The following is a 21,937-nucleotide window of genomic DNA, read 5'->3' as shown; positions in this document are numbered from 1 at the left end:
TTATAGAACTCATTCTCCATGAATGAAAGAATTATCCCCTATTAAAATGTAAATGCCCCGGAAAAGACAGAACAAGAATCAATCAATCATTTATACTTTAATGAGAAGAAGTCACTCAAACCATCCCAACATTATAGTGATTTGAAATTGAACATTGATAGGATGGAGATGAGACATAAATACTTTGGGAATCAGGAGTAGGAAGGAGGAAAAACTAAAAGGGAAATGAGAAAGTTTTGGGAATAAATTTTGTACGATTTCAGTGTTACAGACATTGAATCATAGATGACAAGTACTGAAGATGGTGAGTCTGAGTTCACAAAAAGACTGTGCTATTATAAAGCCTCGAATTTGAGAAAAAGAAATAATAACAATTACTTATCATCATTATTATTTTCTCCTTTTCCTTGTCTAGAGAAAACATACTTAATAAAAAGAGTGCTGATATATTCTCTCAAAAAGGGAAGGTGAGATGGTTAATATTGAGTCTCAGCTTGATTGGAATGAAGTATGCAAAGGATTTTTCCTGGGTGTGTCTGTGAGGGTGTTGCCAAAGAAGATTAACATTTGAGTCAGTGGACAGGGAAAGGCAGGCCCACCCTTTCTCTGGGTGGACATAATCTAATCAGCTGCCACTGTGGCCAGAAAAAAAAGCAGGCAGAAGCATGTGGAAAGAATAGACTGGCTGAGTCTTCTGGCCTCCATCTTTCTCCTGTGCTGGATGCTACCTGCCCTGCAATATCGAACTCCAAGTCCTTCAGCTTTGGAACTCTTGTACCTTTGGCCGCAGACTGAAGGTTGCACTGTTGGCTTCCCTATTTTTGAGGTTTTGGAACTGGGACTGGCTTCCTTTCTCCTCAGTTTACAGATGGCCTGTTGTGGGACCTCACCTTGTGATCACGTGACTCAGTACTCGTTAACGAACACCTCTTTATGTATATGTCTGTCCTATTAGTTCTGTCCCCCTATAGAACCCTAAATAATACAGGAGGGATCTGTATTTATGCAGTAAGTTTAGTTGTACCTGCTTTAAGAATATAAACATAAATGTAAATAATATGTATTTTGAATTTGTCAGACTGAGAGGGAAATAAAAAAATAGACTTCACTTTTGAAAAGTGTTTTTTACATTGTCTAAAACGATACTTTAGATAAGATAAAATGTCTGTGATTTACCATTGTTTGGGTCAAACGACTTTTCAGGAAAATGTCTATTTTTCAATGCAACATAACTTCTAAATCTGCATTTATACTTCCTTATACAAATTGAATAAGACAATCTGTTTTGTATATCAATTAATCTATTTTAGCTATCACTGTCACGTTCATCATTATTTGTGTATGTGTGTATATATATATGTATTTGTCCCATTATTCAAAGCAGAGTCATACATGAGCAAACAGGTGATCATCCGGCTTCAAGGGTAATCTTGAAGGGCCTTTTAGAAGAATTAGCTCTTTCACAGTAATCTGTTGTCTTCCCATACAATGGTGAAAGGTAAACCAACAATTATATTTTGATTATTAAATATATGTAATACATATTATGTAAAACATACATTGTATATATTACATATAAATATATATATAATTCATATATATATAACTATACATATAGACATTATGCATATATCATTGAACTAATACCAGTTATACAAATTATTTAAAAATGAGTATGTATCATATGAGAATAGCTTAATCTATTGTTTTTTTTTTTTTTTTTTTTTTTTTGAGACGGAGTCTCGCTCTGTCGCCCAGGCTGGAGTGCAGTGGCGCGATCTCGGCTCACTGCAAGCTCCGCCTCCCGGGTTTACGCCATTCTCCTGCCTCAGCCTCCCGAGTAGCTGGGACTACAGGCGCCCGCCATCTCGCTCGGCTAGTTTTTTTGTATTTTTTAGTAGAGACGGGGTTTCACCGTGTAGCTCAGGATGGTCTCGATCTCCTGACCTCGTGATCCACCCGTCTCGGCCTCCCAAAGTGCTGGGATTACAGGCTTGAGCCACCGCGCCCGGCCAGCTTAATCTATTGTTAAAAAATCTATCGTAGGTCTGAGGCATCACTAATATGAATTTAATGTCAGAGTATGATAAAAATCATCTACTGATTTAATTTGAGGAAATTTGATTTGCTTGTTTTTCTCCCACAAATAATTTTTTTTTAGAAATTGTAAGTAGTATCACTTCCAGGATAGCAATATATATAGTATCTGGCTCAGGTACCTTAATGATGAAGAGTAAGATCTTATCTCTCTCTTGTTATATCTGAAAAGGCTATTTTCCAATACGTTTTTCAGACTAAATACAACCATTTGTTAACTCCACTTAGAATTATTTTTATAAACATTGTTATATTATGATCTGATAATTAGCCATTTGTTGACATGTTAGTGAACTTTGTGCTATTTTTATTCATTGTGCATGTCTGATTATAAATGTGTAAGATGATAGGGCTCCTGGGCTAAATTAATTATATTTATTTGTTGGTAAGAAATCAATTATAATTCTCATGTTATTTTTAAGTAAATATTTAAAATAAAAACCTTATTGACTAGATCTAAAATATCAAATCAGATTTAAATTAAAAATATAGAGAATATAATGCATTATAGAGTCACTCTCTTCTGTTTCTATTTGTAATTTATAATTTTTGCTTTATGCCTTTACTCTGAAACGCAAGAATAATATCATGAATTTATAGTTTTATTACAGTTGACATTTTATTTAACTTTAAATCTGAAAAATTCTCTGAAAAATTCTTGCTGATCTACTTATATAATTTTCCACTTTATCTTTAATAAAGTTATAATTTTGTTGCTGAAAAAAATCAAAAGAAAACCTGAACAAATTACAACTGTCCAAATTTTGTAAATTTTTTCTTTTTACAACAGTCAGCATCAAAACTGTGAAGTAAATTGCCTTTGAATACTTCTGTACCAGATGTCAGCCATCTTGCTTATCACTGAACAAGCCACATTTGAACTAAACAGCTCAGTATTGCATTGAGGGATGTGGTGGCTGATTGAACACAGGTGTAATAGTTGATATACTGTCACACAGTCTGACATTAACCTAAGATCTTTGTTGAAATAGTTATTACTGATGGCACGAAATGTAATTGCTAATTTTCTGCCTGAGTGGTTACATATTTTCTCTAAATCTTGAGAGTTATTCATCCTTTTTCCACTGCCCATTCCTCAGAGTTTAAGGCAGATGTGTCAGTGGCCCATGGACCAGTAATTGAACCTGTCACTTGCAATCTACAGACTTCATTCTTCAGAAATGTGACTACTGCTTTATTCACTCTCCTGCTTACTTTTCTCTGGGTATCAAATGCCCTACTTGAACAAAGCTAACTAATATTCATTATTTACCTTTAAGGAGTTCTTTCATCACAAAGCAAATGAACTGGGGGTGAGTCAAGACTGATTACTTTTTAGTATTTCTCATGGATTCTGGTTTTCAAATGAATTGGTTCTCTATAAGCCTAATTATACTAAATCAATCAATTGTATTGTAGGTGTAGAAAGTGTGGAGGTTTAGTGGAGAAAGGGTTGGGAGGTTGGGATAGATTTGCTATTTTTTGTATGAATGTAAACTTTATTAGAATGACTTAACATAACATAACTCAAGCTGCTCATACACCTTTCCTGAATTTCACCGAGTACACTGCATACCGGTGCTTAGTAGTTTTGCTATTTGCAAACTATGTTGCAATAGATTAAGTTCCAATAAACTTTTACCCCCAATTTTTATTTTTACTGAAATAATCCAATTAAGTTATAGTACACATTAAAAATCAAGGTGCTAATATATCCCAAATTTGGAGAATATTTTAATAAAATTATTTTAATTTTGTATTTTGTCAAAATCCTTTCAAAGTTAACTGAGGCTCCAAGAAACCATATAGTTTATTATTGTGTATTTTATATATTAATTTTATTTGTAAAAGATAAGAAAATTCTTTCTACAACTGTACTCAACTAATAAATAGATGGGAGTATAAAACTACTGGTTGAAATTTAAGATGCTGGAGCATGTGTCTTTCAGTGAAAAAAAAAAAATGACAAAATTAATCATTTTGGCTTAGTGGAAAAATTAAAGCCCTGCTTTAAAATTCTGCCCCAAGGCAGATCTTGTGATCTAAGACAGATCATCTGCATCTCAGTGTTTTTATCTTCAAGAGGGAACAATAACCCCTGTTTTACTAGTTAATACCAATATTGGAGATATGTAGAAAAATCACCTTGGGCAACATCTGGCATATAACAGAGCCTTGATGCTTGGTACCTATTGTAGAAAGTCCTTGTATTAGTCCATTTTCACACTGCTGATAAAGACATACCCAAGCCTGAGCAATTTATAAAAGAAAGAGGTTTAATGGACTTACAGTCCCATGTGGCTGAGGAGGCCTCACAATCATGGCAGAAGGTGAAAGGCATGTCTCACATGGTGGCTGACAAGAGAAGAGAGCTTGTGCTGGAAAACTCCCATTTTTAAAACCGTCAGATCTCATAAGTCTTATTCACTATCACAGAACAGAACAGGAAAGATCTGCCCCCATGATTCAATTAACTCCCACTGGGTCCTTTGCACAACACATGGGAATTCAAGATGAGATTTAGGTGAGGACATAGCCAAACCGTATCATTCTGCCCCAGCCCCTCCCAAATCTTATGTCCTCACATTTCAAAACCACCCATGCCTTCCCAACAGTCCCCCAAAGGCTTAACTCATTTCAACATTAACTCAAAAGTTCACAGTCCAAAATTTCAGTTCAGTCCTTCTGAGATAAGGCAAGTCCCTTCTGCCCATGAACCTATAAAATCAAAAGCAAGTTAGTTACTCCCTAGATACAGTGGGGGTACATGTCCCCATTTACAGGTAAATACAGCCATTCCAAATGGGAGAAATTGGTCAAAACAAAGGGTCTACAAGCCCCATGCAAGTCTGAAATCCAGCAGGGCAGTCAAATCTTCAAGCCCTAAAATGGTCTCCTTTGACTACATATTTCACATCCAGGTTAACGCTGATGCAAGAGGTGGATTCCCATGGCCTTGGGCAGTTCCTCTCCTGTGGCTTTGCAGGTTATAGCCTCCCTCCTGGCTACTTTCACAGGCTGGCATTGAGTGTCTGTGACTTTTCCAGGAACATGGTGCAAGCTGTCGGTGGATCCACAATTCTGGGGTCTGGAGGATGTTGGCCCTCTTCTCACAGCTCCACTAGGCAGAGCCCCAGTAGGGACTCTGTGTGAGGGCTCTGATCCCATGTTTCCCTTCTGCACTGCCCTAGCAGAGGTTCTCCATTAGAGCCCCACCCATGCAGCAAACTTCTGCCTAGGCATCTGGGTATTTCCATATATCCTCTGAGATCCAGGCAAAGGTTCCCAAAACTCAATCCTTGACTTCTGTGTACCTGCAGGCTCAACACCACATTGAAGCTGCCAGGGCTTGTGGCTTCCATCTTCTGAAGCAACAGCCTGAGCTGTACCTTGGCTGCTTTTAGTCATGGCTGGAGCGGCTGAGTTGCAAGGCACCAAGTCTCTACTGCATGCAGCAGAGGGACCCTGGGCCCGGCCCATGAAATAATTTTTTCCTCCTAAACCTCTGGAGCTGTGATGGGAAGGGCTGCCACAAAGGTCTCTAACATGCCCTGGAGACATTTTTCCCATTGACTAGGTGATTAACATTTGGCTTCTCATTTCTCATGCAAATTTCTGCAGCCAGCTTGAATTTCTTCTCAGAAAATGGGGTTTTCCTTTCTATGGCATTGCCAGGCTGTAAATTTTCCAAACTTTTATGCTCTGTTTTCCTTATAAAACTGAATGCCTTTAACAGCACCCAAGTTACAACTTGTGTGCTTTGCTGCTTAGAAATTTCTTCTGCCCAATACCCTACATCATCTCTCTCACGTTCAAAATTCCACACATCTGTAGGGCAGGGACAAAATGCCACCAGTCTCTTTGCTAAGAGACATATAACAAGTGTCACCTTTGCTCCATTTCCCAAGTAGTTCCTCCTCTCCATCTGAGACCACCTCAGCCTTGATTTCATTGTCCATATCATTATAAACATTTTGGTCAAAGCCACTCAAAAAGTCTCTAGGGAGTTCCACACTTTCCCACCTTTTTCTGTTCTCTTCTGAACCCTCCAAACTGTTCCAACCTCTGCCTATTACCCAGTTCCAAAACGCTTCCACATTTTTGGGGACAGCGCCCCACTCTACCAGTACTAATATACTATATTAGTCCATTTTCATGCTGCTGATAAAGACATACCTGAAACTGGGCTATTTACAAAAGCAAAAGGTTTAATGGACTTAACAGTTCCACATAGCTGGGGAGGCCTCACGATCATGGGACAGAAGGTGAAAGGCACGTCTCACATGGCAGCAGACAAGAGAAGACAGTTTGTTCAGGGATACTTCCTTATTTTAAACCGTCAGATTTCATGAGACTTATTCACTAGCAAGAGAGTATCACAGGAAAGACCTGCCCCCATGATTCAATTACCTTCCACCAAGTCTGTCCCACAGCACATGGGAATTCAAGATGAGATTTGGGTGGGGACACAGCCAAACCATATCAGATTTATTATGGATCCTGAAGTTCTAATAACAATGAGACAATTTACCAAAGGAAGAGTCAGGTAGCACATTGGGATCTGAAGAGAACGTTTTCAAGTTTAGGTGAACACAGAAATACAGACTTCTGAGGTTTAAATCTGATTGAGGAAAGGAAAAGCCAGGTGTGCTGCTTCTTGAGAAGCAACTGTCTGTCTTGAGACCCCAGCTGTCTGGGGTCTCATTAACAGTGCAGGGTGGTACTGTGCATATACATCAGAGCTACACTAAAATGCAATGTTTTGTGCATATGTTGCTATGTTCATAGACTGATTTATACAGATACTGCATTATAAACTAGAGTTATTGTATGGTGCCACACTAAAAGGGAAAGTAGTATGCCTTAAGTTATATTCCACTTTAGTATTTCAAAGTGACATGTTTATAAGGTAAAATTTCTAAGTTTAAAACTATAATTACTGTGTGTTTTCTTTACATATGATTTATGAACCACTTTTGTCTGGCCTCCGTATGTTCATTTCTGGGTTGTAGAAGCAAAAGATGTACAATGAATGTAAACTTTGTGAAGGGATGAACATTAGAGAACCGAATCTGAGGAATGGAATCTCGTTAAGATTAAGAAGTAGGAGTAATGAGCATTTGGAATAGATAAGTCACAGGGCACGCTATAGGACCAGGGGTGTGATATAGTTGTTTATTTATTTTAAAGCTCTCTTGACCCAGTTTTGAGGCATGGTTAGAAGCTGGTCAGTTCTCATGCTTCAGCAGCTGATTAAGTCCACACCCCAACTACTTCTTTATCAGACTTTCACACCCTTAGACCTCTCTGTAATCTGCCCTAATTTTCCTGAGGGCCAAGTATCAGAGAACTAGGAAAAAGCCCCTTTGACCCAGATATTCAAAGTAGCCAACCCACAAGAAACCCACCAAAGCTAGCCAAACTTTCCACTTGTCATACAAAAGCTGCTTAGTACCACTCCAGCTTGCTGTTATCTTGGCCCCTGGTTGCAATTTTCTCTATGGCCTCACCTGGTAGAGTTTTCTAATTTGCCGTTGGGAAGTTTTGATTTTATTTGTGTATATATTTAAGGTTTACTGAATGATATCTTGATTTATAAGTCTAGAGACCTATTTGGAGCTTTGCTTTTCATCTATCCAAATGTCATTGTATTGTGTCCTACCCCCAAAGTAATTTTTAAATCTTGTAATTCCAAGTAATCATCTAGGAGATAACAGATACCAAAGGTCAAGATACCAAAAATCCATCAGTTAAAACAAAAGCAAAGGAAAACAGTTTCCAGAGTTTGATTTCCAGGAGAAAATTATGGTCTTACTTATGTAGATCATACCACAAGGTCCTATGTCTATCCTCAGTAGAGTAACTCATAATTGGCATCGCCAAATAAATTTTTACCACAGCACAGAAACTACTAAACTTATCTTCCCATTTGCTGAAGGCAAAAAACAAGCATCATTCTTTTTTTCCCTTAAGATTATACTTAATATACAATAAACTGTGCATATATAAAGTGAACCATTTAACAAGTGTTGACATGTGAATATACTTGAAAAACCATCACTGGAATCAGATAAACACATATATACACATATATCATTCCCACAGTCTCCATCTGCCCCTGCATAATGACCTTCTTCTATCCTCCCCACCTCCTCTCCCCCAACCTTTGCTTTCTGTCTCTAGTCAACTATTGATCTGCTTCCTGTCATTATAAATTACTTTGCTTTTTCTAGAATTTTATGTAAATGGAATCATGTAGTAAGCATTCTTTTATGTCAAGGCTTCTTTTATTGTTTTGAAACTCAGTTGTATTGTTACATATATCAATAGTTCATTTTTTTTTTTTTTTTTTTTGAGGCGGAGTCTCGCTCTGTCGCCCAGACTGGAGTGCAGTGGCCGGATCTCAGCTCACTGCAAGCTCCGCCTCCTGGGTTTACGCCATTCTCCTGCCTCAGCCTCCCGAGTAGCTGGGACTACAGGCGCCCGCCACCTCGCCCGGCTAGTTTTTGTATTTTTAGTAGAGACGGGGTTTCACCGTGATAGCCAGGATGGTCTCGATCTCCTGACCTCGTGATCCGCCCGTCTCGGCCTCCCAAAGTGCTGGGATTACAGGCTTAAGCCACCGCGCCCGGCCAATAGTTCATTTTTTATAAGTAATATTAAATTATGTGAATATGGCACAATTTGTTGATGAATATTTGGGTTGCTTCCATTTTAGGACTATTACCAAAAAAACAGCTATGAACATTTGTATGCATATCTTTGTATGGACATAAAGTTTTATCCATTCATTTTCTGAAGTAATACCTAAGAGTGAAATAGTTGTATCATATGGAAGAACCTCTGATGAGCCTGCTGGTGGGAATGTAAAACATCAGAACACTTTGGAAACCAGTTTTGTAGTTTCATAAAAGGTTAAATATAGCTTCCGTATGATCCAAATACTTCACTCTTAGGTATTACTCCAGAAAATGAATGAATGAAAGTTTATGTCCATACAAAGACATGCATACAAATGTTCATAGTTGTTTTTCTGGTAATAGTCCTAAAATGGAAACAACCCAAATATTTATCAACAAATTGTACTATGTTCACATAAGATATTACTTATAAAAAAGTGAACTATTGATATATGCAACAATATAGCTAAATTTCAAAGTAATAAAAAAAGTTTGACAAAAAAATGCTTACTGCATGATTCTAATTACATAAAAATGTAGAAAACGCAAAGTAATTCATAATGACAGGAAGCAGATCAATAGTTGACTAGAGACAAGAAGTGAAGGTTGGGGGAGAAGACTTGGAGAAGGTAGAAGGTCACTATGAAGGGGCAGATGTAGACTTGTGAGAGTGATAGATATATTTGTTATCTGATTCCAGTGATGGTTTTGCAACTACATTTATATGTCAATTCTTGTGAAATGGTGCAATTTATATATGCACCGTTTATTGTATATTAAGTACACAAGGTTCTGTTCCTCTGTGTCCTTGTCAGCACTTTATATTTTCATGCTTTTTAATATGAATCAATTTTATAAATATTTAGTGGTATCTCACTGTTGCAGAACATTTCCTTAGTTCTGCTAAACACAGGGTTCTTGTCCATTCCACGGCCACAAAAATTTAGGCTTGCAGACAGTTTAAAGGGTGAGTGAAGCAGGGTTTTTTGCGTGAAAAGGAAAAAAAGGGGGGTCGAGGAACAGGGATGGTCCACGAGGCCAGAATCCTCTGCTAGAGCACCTCCCACCTGCCACTAGAATCCCGAGTTCCACACAGGAAGAGGTCAGGCTCCTCCCTGCTGTAAACTGGAGAACTGCCAGAGGCTCCACCCCCATGTACATTCCTCCCAGGGCCCAGGGCGATTGGCAAGTCTCTAGGGAACCCCCTCCACATGGATATCTCATCATCACGATTTTATATTTTTCTAATAGCTAATGATATTTGGCATCTTTTTATGTGCATATTTATGATTCATGCATTTTCTATATTTAAGTAATTAAACTCATTAATCACGGATTAATTTAAATTATATATATATATATATTTTTTTAATTCGCTTGCTATTTTTTTTTCTTTGGAGACATGGTCTCACTCTGTTTCCCAGGCCTGGATGCAGTGGGGTGAGCACGGTGCAGGTGATCTGCCTGGCTTAGCCTTCTAAGTAGCTGGGACTGCAAGTGTATGACAATGTGCCTAGATAATTTTTCTTATTATTTATAGAGATGAGCTTTCTCCATGTTGCCCAAGTTGGTTTCAAACTCCTGGATTCAATCCTCATCCTCCTAAAGTGCTGAGATAATAGGCATGAGCCACTGTGCCTGGACTTGGGTTTTTTGAGACAGAGTCTCACTCTGTCACCCAGACTGGAGTGCAATGGCACAATCTCATCTCACTGTCTAACTACAATTTCTGCCTATGGGGTTCAAGCGATTCTCGTATCTCAGCCTCCCGAGTAACTGGGGTTACAGATGTGTGCCACCACATGAGGCTAATTTTTGTGTTTTCAGTAGAGACGGGGTTTCACCATGTTGGCCAGGCTGGTCTGGAATCCCTGACCTCAAGTCATCTGCCTGGCTCGGCCTCCCAAAGTTCTGGGATTACAAGCAGGAGTCACCATGACCACAGGCCTTTTCTTACTTATTAAGTTTTGACTGTTAAGTATTTCAACACAAGTCCCTTATCGAATATATAATTTTCAAGTGGTTTTCTTTTTATTATTTCAATAGTATTTCGGTGCTTTCCGTTTTTAAGATTTGAGGTCTCACTATGTTGCCCAAACTAAAGTGCAGTGGCTTTTCACAGGCGTAATCACAGCAAACCACACTGGAATTTCTGGCTCAAGTGATCCTACAACCTCTGCCTCCCAAATAGCTGGGATGACAGTCATGCACCACCCTGCTGGTTCTCAGTGATGTCTTTTGAAGATAACACATTTTAAATTTTGGCAAAGTCTGGAAAAAAATGTATTCCTCTATTTGTGTATCCCAAATAGATCTCAAAGATGCCCATTTCTCTGTATTTTTGTTATTATCATTTTTGTCCTGCCATCTCTCATTTCTTCTCTCTACGACTTCAATAACCCAAGTCTATTCTTCCAACTCTCACCCCTTTCCATGAGCACAATTCTTTCCCTAGCAACTTAAAAAATATAAAACATACATTGAAATTTTCTGCTTAAATTTTCAATGGTTTCCCATTGGATTTGTAAAAACACCAACTCATTTTATGTATCCTGTAATGAATGTTCTTCATGGTCTGGCACCTGCCTTTCACACATAATTTTGTACCACATTCTCTCTTGATTGTTATATTTCACCTATATCATCTTCCTTTCTATCTTTGTTACTAGTCAAATTTCTGCTTTAGGATCATTGTTCTTATGTTATTCTTTGCCTGGGTTGTTTGTTTGACTGTTTCATTTATCTTTTATCCCTGACTACAGTATGAAAGCTTCCTGGTAGCCTGCTTCTTTATTTCTAAACTTCCTAAACTCAGAAGTAGAATAAAGTGAGTATTCTTAAACAGTACCTGAAAAACTATATAGTGAACAAATAAATTTTGACAATTCTGTAGGTCATTAAGCCAGAGTTTAGTTTAACATAATAATTTAGGTTTCTATTATTTATTATCAATATTCACTTTACAGGATGAAGGCATCATTCTCAGCAACAACAAATACAAGTTGAATAAATGAGATTGGGAGCAATATCATAGTTTAAACTAGCAAATTGATGAAAAACATAAATATCAAGACATAAAGATGAGCAATGATGTGACTAACATGTGAATCAGATACTGATCCAAATCACGTCTTCACTCTAGGTTACTGAAAGATATTCTAAGAGTAAACACTGACCTTATCAAAAGATAAGCAGTCTGGTAAGTGTTCATGGAGTGAGTAGAAACACGAATGGGTTAAATGAGAACTCAGAAATAGTTGCTGAACCTAGTTTAGTCCTAACATCTAGTTTATTCCAGAATGCTGTATGAAAGGAAAATGGCTGAGTGTGAAGCTTGTAACCTTGTACTTAAACTTTCTTATAGCTTTGTGTCATTTTCTGCCTTTGGCCATCCAGTGACTCACACCTGTAGGCTGAGGTGGGAAGATCCCTTGACCCCAGTAGTTTACGACCAGCCTGGGCAATATAGTGAAACTTTGTCTCAGAAAACAAACACATAAACAAACAAACAAAAAACCAAAATGACAACTACAAGAAAAAGTAGAATTCCTATTATAAGCTACAGAAATAAAAAAGTTTTGAGATATGAAAGACCTCCTCCATACCCCTTCAATGTGCCTTAATTACATTCTTGATTTTTAAATAGGTCTATCACTAGCTGAAGACAACTAAAGAAACATCCTATTGCTATGTGTTAGAGATCCTCAGGATGGCTTTTTGTTTGTTTGTTTTTTGCTAAAAAAAAATGTTTTTAGAATTTACTAAAAGTAAATTTTCTTTAAATGTATGTCCTTGCTAAGTTTGTGTCACATATCCTTAATTTTGTTAGGCAAGTTATCCAACATCCTCAGTTGTCTAGATACTGCTATTGCAGAACAAAGTAAGGAGCTGATCGAGCCCCATGTGACCTTTGCTCTGTTCTTGTAAAATGTCTCCATGATAGTGATAATTTACTTCCACTTATTTTGGAGCCCTGCCTTGAATTCCTATTCTGACAAAATAAAGTAACAGTACATATTCTAGTAATGTTAAATTTGTTTCATTAAAATGATGTAGGAGATTTTAGGAAATTCAGAAGCTGCTTGCATTCTATAAGGCAAAGAATATTTCCTTGGTTAATATGAGAATCTCTAGATATTTCTGATTGTAGCAATGTCATATTCTATGTTGATATTGAAGTTTATCAGTAAAGAAAGGAGAGAAGAAAGTATTAGTATTGCTTATTATCATTTTCTTGGTCACAGTGATAATGAGAAATTAACAATTGTTTATGAATATCACTTCTTGTTCTGTATTTCTGGGTCTAAATAAGAGCTGTTCTTCTTGATTTAAATATACATATGCTAATATGCAAAGCATACATATAATTTCTCAATGTAAATACAGAACTAATAATTACATGTTTTGGATTTTTTTTTTTTTTTTTTGGTACAGGTTGAGTATCTGTCACCTGAAATACTTGGGACCAGGGACCAGAACTGTTTCAGGTTTCAGAATTTTTGGATTTTAATTTTGGATTTAGATATATTCACATTTATACATAATAAAATATCTTGGGGAGAGCACCCAGGTTTAAATAGGAATTCATTAATATTTTATATACAGCTTACACACACAGCCTGATGGTAATTTTATACAAATTTTAAGTAATTTTGTGCATGAAACAAAGTTGTTTATGTGATGTCAGGGGTAGAATTTTCCACTTGTGCCATGATGTGATGCTCAAAATGTTTTAGATTTTTAAGCATTTTGTATTACAGATTTTCAAATTAGGGATGTTCAACCTGTAATTAAATTGTTTTTAGTCTACAGTTGCTCCAAATAGTACTGTCCTCTTTCTACTTGTAATTTAACAAATACACTAGTCAGATATTGCAAAATGATCCAGGTGCTTTTCTTGAATTACCATTTTATTATTTTTAATTTATAAGTTAATTTTGTATGTTCAAAAATTATGTTACAATATATGCTGTTTGCAACAATTCTAAACAATGCAGATGTGAATGAAGATAAATATTTTTAGCCAAACATAAAAATTGAACAATGCTATAAAGAATATGATTTTGCTATTCATTCTTTAATGTTTGTATAAACATACAACACTTAATTCAGTTTGTCTTCTTTCTTTTATTTATTTTTAAATAAAAATCAAGTTGCGTGATGTGTATTACTCTCCTACTTTTTTTTCACTGCTTCATCCTGGATAATTTTTCAAGTCAGCACACACAAATCTCATTTTTCTTTATTTAACATAGTTTAGAAATTATTATTTATTCAACCATTCCCCTATTTATGAACTTCCAGGATGTTTTAGTATTTTACTTTTGCAATTAATATTACAGTAAACTCATTTGTAAAGATGTTAAAGAAAAACTTCAAGGCACTTGTTAAAACTTATTAAGGAAGATTTATTCAAGACTATTTTTATAGGTTTAAGGATCACTGCAATGGGGCATGCAGTCAGGGAGAGAAATTGAGCTCAACCCTGAATATAGAGTGAGCAAGTGTGAATTTAGTGCCAAGCAACAGGATGGAGGTCATTGGATGGAAAAGTACTAAAAGGAAACGTTAGGAATAAGGGAGAATCTGTCTAAACCTACCTGCAGAATTATTTCTAAGGAGAGGCCAGGGTGATCAGACATCACCTTCAGGATGTTGGAGGCCTGGGAACCTGATCAAATGTTGAGGATAATCAGATATCAAGTGTGGAAGGCTCTTGCTAACTTGACTTAGCAAGATTCTGTGTTAAGACTTTTTTGAGGAAGTGTGCATATGCTCCTAGAAAATTCAGAATCCTGACTAAAGTTTGGCCAGAAAAGTAATCTTTTTCAAAGAAGATTGTTTAATTAAAATATCATAAAAATGTATTATGTTCTTTTGAAATACACTTTTGATATTGTCTTCAGGCAAATAGATTTTCAGAATTTAATAAATAAATAAAAGCAGTTCTAACACTGAGTAGTTTTTTGAAGTAAATTATAATTGCATAGAACTAAAATAACTTCATCAAGAACACACACTACAATTTGAAAAGATTTTTCTCTTTTTCATGGCTCCTACAGAGAAAACAAAAGTGAAAGTGTGGGAAAGAGACAGGTTTTTAGTCACAAATATTAGAAATATAAAATAGCATAAAACTTATATGATAGTTCCTCTTCTACTGTAGAAATTTGTCCTCCAGGATAAATAAATTTGCTTCATGCAGGACAGTTTTAAACATCACTAGTAAATGAAATTATACCCCCTTAGAATGTAATTTTACAACTGAATTGTTTGTCTTACTAGAGACAGTTATCTTATGTATTCATCATCTGAGCTTATTTTGGATTGCTTATTTGAATTCTTATACTTTTGATATAAGACTTTAGTCACTATTGTAATAATTCTATAAAGAAACAATCTTTATTATGTAGGTAGTAGAGCTGGTAAATTCTCTTGTTAGCGGATGAGATAAATTTGTTCTTAACGAGATGAAATGAGTGTACATGTAATAAGAGAAACTTCAAACCTGGGCTTTGGGTTCTTAGTTCTTTCTATGAGGTCATGTTGCTTATTGTACACTTGACTATGCAGTAAATGTTTGCTTAAATGTATTTTCTTTAATATGTGACATGCACATGTAGGTTAAATCACGTAACAGACTAAGAAATGTTCTAGTCACTTAGATGCAGAAACTGTGCAAATGAGAGAGGTAGATATGCTGTTTCAAACCAAAAGTTCATAGAAGTCTACACTTACTGAAAAATATACACTAAGATTATGTAGGTGACCACCAACTATACTAGTTTCAGATTTTGGAGTATTCTTATCTCATCCTAATATTGACTCACTGAATTAGGCAGTTTAGAAAATGGATTGTGTAATTTATTTTCCAATTGTTTCTTCAAACCTCCAACCTACATTTGTGACAATGCTCTTTGCTCCAAGAAGCTATAGCATGCATTGGTTAGGTTTCTTTGCCTTATGATTGTCAAATAAGTTTTGCAGGAAAATGGAGACTTGGAAGAAAGAGTTGTCTGGTCCTTTTTGTACCTTTAGCTCTATTTCTCTCTGTATGCAGATTACTACTCTAACTTCAAACTCCTCAGGCCTAGAATTGGTAAAGGCCTGCCATTTCTGGCTCTACAAAGTGTTGGTTTCTCTTAATCCTGCCTACAAGTGTAAATGGTTCATCCATTAAACTCTCTTGCATACTCTTTTTAAATGCATCATCTATTTTCTCCCATACCTTGTCTATCATAAAGTTTTTCATTTGTTAGAGATACAGCGACTCTTCATTTTAGTTACAGGTATGTGAAAAGCTAATTTTATGCTATTCAATCAACAGAAAGTAGGGATTGTTAAAAGGCATGTTAAGTATTTCTACAATTGTTTAAATCATACTTATCACATTTCTTATACTATTGGGCTTTTATTTTGTATACCATTCTAAATGAATGATAGACTTGGGGACTACAGGAAAGTAGAGAGATGCATTTCACGAGGCACTTACGTTAAAAAGTGGGTCTCTAGTACACATGCTATTTAAAACTGATGTGTCAAGTGTTCTTGCTGATATAAGAGAGTGATATAAGAGGATGGGTAAGGATGGTATGTAAGTGTGTGTCTAATTACCCGTCTAGGATATCTTATTATCTGAAGTCAGGAAAGCTAAAATCTGAAGAAAGCTGATAAAAAGACAACTGAATCTGTGAGGATATGTTGTAAAATAGCATAGCTAAGCAATCACATCCAGCATTTAATAGGTTTATAGGTCATCTTTTCATAATAACTCATACAAATCAAAAATAGCAGGTCAAAATGTAATGATGTGCACTAAAAGATGACTGATAAGCAACAATGATCCAAACAGTCTGCACAGGTGATATCAATCCTTCCCAACACATAAACATACCCACAAAATGAAAAGAAGAGACACTTGAAGAATATACATCAGAAGATATACCCCCACAAACAAATACATTTCAATATATATGTATATTCTCAAGTGGATAACATCTGATATGGATTCTAAAAGAAAACTACAGCTGAAGATGATCATAAGAAATCAAAAGATAAAATGAAAGAGCTTTAGGAGTTAAACTGAACACTCTAAGTGACCCTGTATATAAATAAGAATTCTATTGTAAATAAAGGAATATAAAATAGGTATTATTGAAAATGAAAGTAGTGGAAAAGAAGGTCAGCTTGAGGAAAAGAATTCAGCAAATCAAGTATAAAGGAGCAAATATAAAAAGATAATTGTCTTTTTGGATTTTATATATCCATTAAATGTTTAATTTTTAATTTTTGGGTACATAGTAAGTATATATATTTATGGGGTACATGAGATACTTTGATACAGGCATGCAATATGTACTAATCACATCATGTAAATGGGGTATCCATGCCCTCAAGCATTTATCCTTTGTGCTACAAAAAATCCACTTGTACTCTTTTAGTTATATTAAAATGTATAAATTATTATTGAATACTGTCAGTCTGTTGTGCTATCAAATAGTCTTATTTATTCTTTCTAACTACTTTTGGTACCCATTAACTATATCTCCACTTCTACCCCAGCCTCCACTGCCCTCCCCAACCTCTGGTAACTGTCTTCTACTCTCTGTCTCCATGAGTTCAACTGTTTAAATTTTTAGATCCCACAAATAAGTGAAAACAGGTGAAGTTTGTCTACTGTGACTGACAAATTTTACTTAACATAGTGACCTCCAGTTCCATCCATGTTGTTGCAAATTCAGGATCTCATTCTTTTTTATTGTTGAAAAGTATTCCCTTGTGTATGTGAACCCTGTATTCTTTATTCATTCATGTGTTCATAGACACTTAGACTGCTTCCAAATCTTGGCTACTGTGAACAGTGCTGCAAGAAGCATGGAAGCACAGATATCTCTTTAATATATTGATTTCCCTTCTTTTGGAAAGACATCCAGCAGTGGAATTGCAGGAATATAGGGTAGTTCTAGTTTTAGTTTTTGAGGAACCTCCAAGCTGTTCTTGATAGTGATTGTACTAATTTACATTCCCACCAACAGTGTACAAGGGTTTCCTTATCTACATGTCCTCACCAGCATTTGTTCCTGCCTGTCTTTTGAGTAAAAGCCATTTAAACTAGGGTGAGATGATATCTCATTGTAGTTTTGATTTGAATTTCTCTGGTGATAATCAAGGATATTGAGCGGTATTTTATATGCCTTTTTGCCATTTGTATATCTTCTTTTGGGAAATGTATTTTAAAATATTTTGCCTATTTATTAATTGGGTTATTAGATCATTTCCTGTAGGGTTGTTCGAGCTCCTTATATATTCTGGGTCTTAATCCCTTGTCAGATGGTTAGTTTGCAAATGTTTTCCCCCATTCTGTGGGTTGTCTCTTCACTTTTTTGATTGCTTTTTCCTCTGTGTAGAAGCTTTTTAATTTGATGTGATTTCATTTGTCCATTTTTGCTTAGGTTGCCTGTGTTAGTGAGGTATTACTCAATAACTTTTTCCCTGATCAATTTCCTATAGAATTTTCCCAATGTTTTCTTCGTTTCATGATTTAATGTCTTAGATTTAAGTCATTAAACCATTCTGATTTGATTTTTGTGTGTGGTTAGAGATTGGGGTGTAGTTTCATTCTTCTGCATATGAATATCCAGTTTGCTCAGCACCATTTATTGAGAAGACTATCCTTTACCCCAGTGTATGTTTTTGATACCTTTTGAAAAATGACTTCACTGTATTTTGTTCCTAGGTTTTCTATTCTGTTCCATTGATCTATCTGTCTGTGTTTATGACAGTTACCAGGCTGTTTGTTTTACTACAGCTCTGTACTACAATTTGAAATCTGTTAATGTGATTCTTCCAGTTTTGTTCTTTTTCCTCAGAATAACTTTGTGTTATTCTAGGTCTTTTGTGGTTCCATAGAAATTTTAGGATTCGTTTTTTCTGTTTCTGTGAAAGATGTCACTGATATTTTGATAGATATTGCATTGTATCTATACATTGCATTGGGTAGTATGGACATTTTAACAATACTGATTCTTCCAATGCATGAACATGGATTTCTATTTTTGTGTCCTCTTCAATATTTTTCATCAGTGTTTTATGATTTTTATTATAGAGATCCTTCACTTCTTTGATTACTAGCTATTTAATTTCATTTATGGCCTTTGCTAATGGAATTTTTTTTATTTCTTTTTCAAATTGCTCACTATTGGCATACAGAAATGCTATGGATTTTTGTATGTCAATTTTGTATCATTCAATTTTACTGAATTTATCAGTTCTACTAGTTTGTTGGTAGAGTCTTTAAGTTTTCCACAAAAAAGGTAATTTTTAAGAATATAATCATAAACATAAAATATGAGAAAATAATCAGTGTTCTATGAGAAGAAAATAAAATATAGAAAGCAAATGTGAAATTGTCTGAGATGCAATAGAAAAGATTTTCTAAACTATTTACAGGTAGCATAAATGAAAACTTTTCCTGATAAAGACTTAAATCTATAGAATGTGAGAGCTTTTATGGCATTAATCTACATTTATAATTTAATCTAGTTCCATATATAGATGGAAATAAATTTTAGATAGATGGATGTTGCGGGAAGTCAGGGACCCTGAATGGAGGCACTGCCTGGAGCCATGGCAGAGAAACACAAATTGTGAAGATTTCATATTAGTATGGACATTTCTCAGTTCCCAAATAATACTTTTATAATTTCTTATGCCTGTCTTTATTTTAATCTCTTAATCCTGTTATCTTCATAAGCTAAGGATACATGTCACCTCAGGATGACTGTGATAATTGTGTTAACTGTACAAATTGATTGTAAAATGTGTGTTTGAACAATATGAAATCAGTGCACCTTGAAAAAGAACAGAGTAACAGCGATTTTAGGGAACAAGGGAAGACAACCATAAGGTCTGACTGCCTGCGGGGTCAGGCAAAAAGAGCCATATTTTTCTTCTTGCAGAGAGCCTATAAACAGATGTGCAAGTAGGGAAGATATCACTAAATTATTTTCCTAGCAAGGAATATTAATATTAATACCCTGGGAAAGGAATGCATTCCTGGTGGGAGGTCTATAATCAGCTGCTGTGGGAACGTCTGTCTTGTGCAGTTGAGATAAGGATTGAGATATGCCCTTGTCTCCTGCAGTACCCTCAGGCTTACTAGGGTGGGGAAAAACTCCACCCTGGTAAATATGTGGTCAGACCAGTTCTCTGCTCTTAAACCCTGTTTTCTGTTGTTTAAGATGTTTATCAGCATAATACCTGCACTGCTGAACATAGACCCTTATCAGTGGTTCTGCTTTTTCCCTTTGTCCTGCTCCCTCAGAAACATGTGATCTTTGTTAGACCCTTATTAGTAGTTTTGCTTTTTGCCCTTCGAAGCATGTGATCTTTGTACCTACTCCCTGTTCTTACACCCCCTCCCCTTTTGAAACCCTTAATAAAAAACTTCCTGGTCTTAGCCTCTGGTGGGCATCACTATCCTTCCGATATGTGATATCACCCCTGTGGCCCAGCTGTAAAATTCTTCTCTTTGTACTGTCTCTCTATTTCTCAGCTGGCTAACACTTATGGAAAATAGAAAGAACCTACGTTGAACTATTGGGAGCGGGTTCCCCCAATAGATAGATACTGTGAAACATATTCAGCAAGAGAGGAAAAATAGCAAATCAAAATTAAACATAAGAAATAATTCTAGACAATAAATATATATTGAAATTAAAAAAACTTAAGTTGTAAGAACAAAAGCTGGAATCTTCTTAAATTCTTTACTGCAGCAGTCTTCATCAGAGTATGTGATAGTAATAGTACAGTCATTAGAAGAAAAATAAAAGTCCAGGTCCAAGAACATTTAAAACAAATAAAGTTGAGTAATAGCTTTTAAATTCATAAAATAACAGCTGTGAAAGCCATCACACAAAAACATTTCAAGCTATTTGTACCTAATGTAGATTCATGTACTAAACCATTTATTTCTCTTCCTTGAAAATGTATTTGATAATAAAAATCCCACTGTAGTAGGCTGATAAAGACTCATAAAGATTTGTCTATTTCATAATCCCTGGAGACTGCAAATGTTACCTTTTTGGTAAGAGAAAAAAAAAGCACCTGTGAGGATGTGATTAAATTAAGGATCTTGAATTGAGAAGATCATTATGGATTATCTGGGTAGGGCCTAAATGTAATCACAAGCATACTTAAAGGAAAGAGGCAGAGAGGTTGGGCATGGTAGTTCATACCTGTAATCCCAGCACTTTGGGAGGCCAAAGCGGGCGGATCACGAGATTAGGAGATTGAGACCATCATGGCTAACACGCTGAAATCCCATCTCTGCTAAAAACACAAAAAATTAGCTGGGCATGGTGGCAGGCACCTGTAAGCCCAGCTACTCGGAAGGCTGAGGCAGGAGAATGATGTTAACCCAGGAGGCAAAGCTGGCAGTAAGCCGAGATTGCCCCACTGCGCTCTAGCCTGGGCAACAGAGTGAGACTCCATCTCAAAGTAAAAAAAAAAAAGAAAAGAAAAGAAAAAAAGAAAAGAAAGAGGCAGAGAAGGATTATATCCCTCACACATGCTTTTATACACATATGCATGCAAGAAAACAATATAAAGATGGAGCAGAGAGAAATGCAGACATAAGCCAACGAGTGGCAATAGCCACTAGAAGATGGAGAGGCAAGGGTCTCATTCTCTCCTAGAGCTCAGGAGAAAGCACAGCGATGCCTACATTTTGATCATGAGCTTCTGTTAAAATAAATTTCAGTGTTTCAAGTCATTATGATGATTAATTTAGTGTGTCAACTTAGCTGGGCTATTTCTTGATTAAACATGTCTGATAATTCTGTGACAGTATTTCTTAAAGACAGCCTTAACATTTAAATCAGTAGACTTTGAGTAAAGCAGATTGCTATCCACAATGTAGCTGGGCTACTTTCAATCAGCTGAAGTCCTTAAGATAAAACAGACTAAGGTCCCCCAAGGAACAGGGAATTCTTTCTCCAGACTGTCTTTGGACATGAACTGCAACATTAACTCTTCCCTGGTTCTACTGTTTGCCTTTCTACCCTGAAGATTTTAGATTCAACAGCCTCCACAATCATTTGAGCCATTCTTCAAAATAAACTTCTAAGACACACACACACACACACACACACACACACACA

Source organism: Colobus angolensis, unplaced genomic scaffold (assembly GCF_000951035.1).
Source record: "Colobus angolensis palliatus isolate OR3802 unplaced genomic scaffold, Cang.pa_1.0 Scaffold298, whole genome shotgun sequence".
Lineage (NCBI taxonomy): Eukaryota > Metazoa > Chordata > Mammalia > Primates > Cercopithecidae > Colobus > Colobus angolensis.
The sequence above is the reverse complement of the archived record's forward strand: the minus strand, read 5'-3'. Positions refer to the sequence as shown.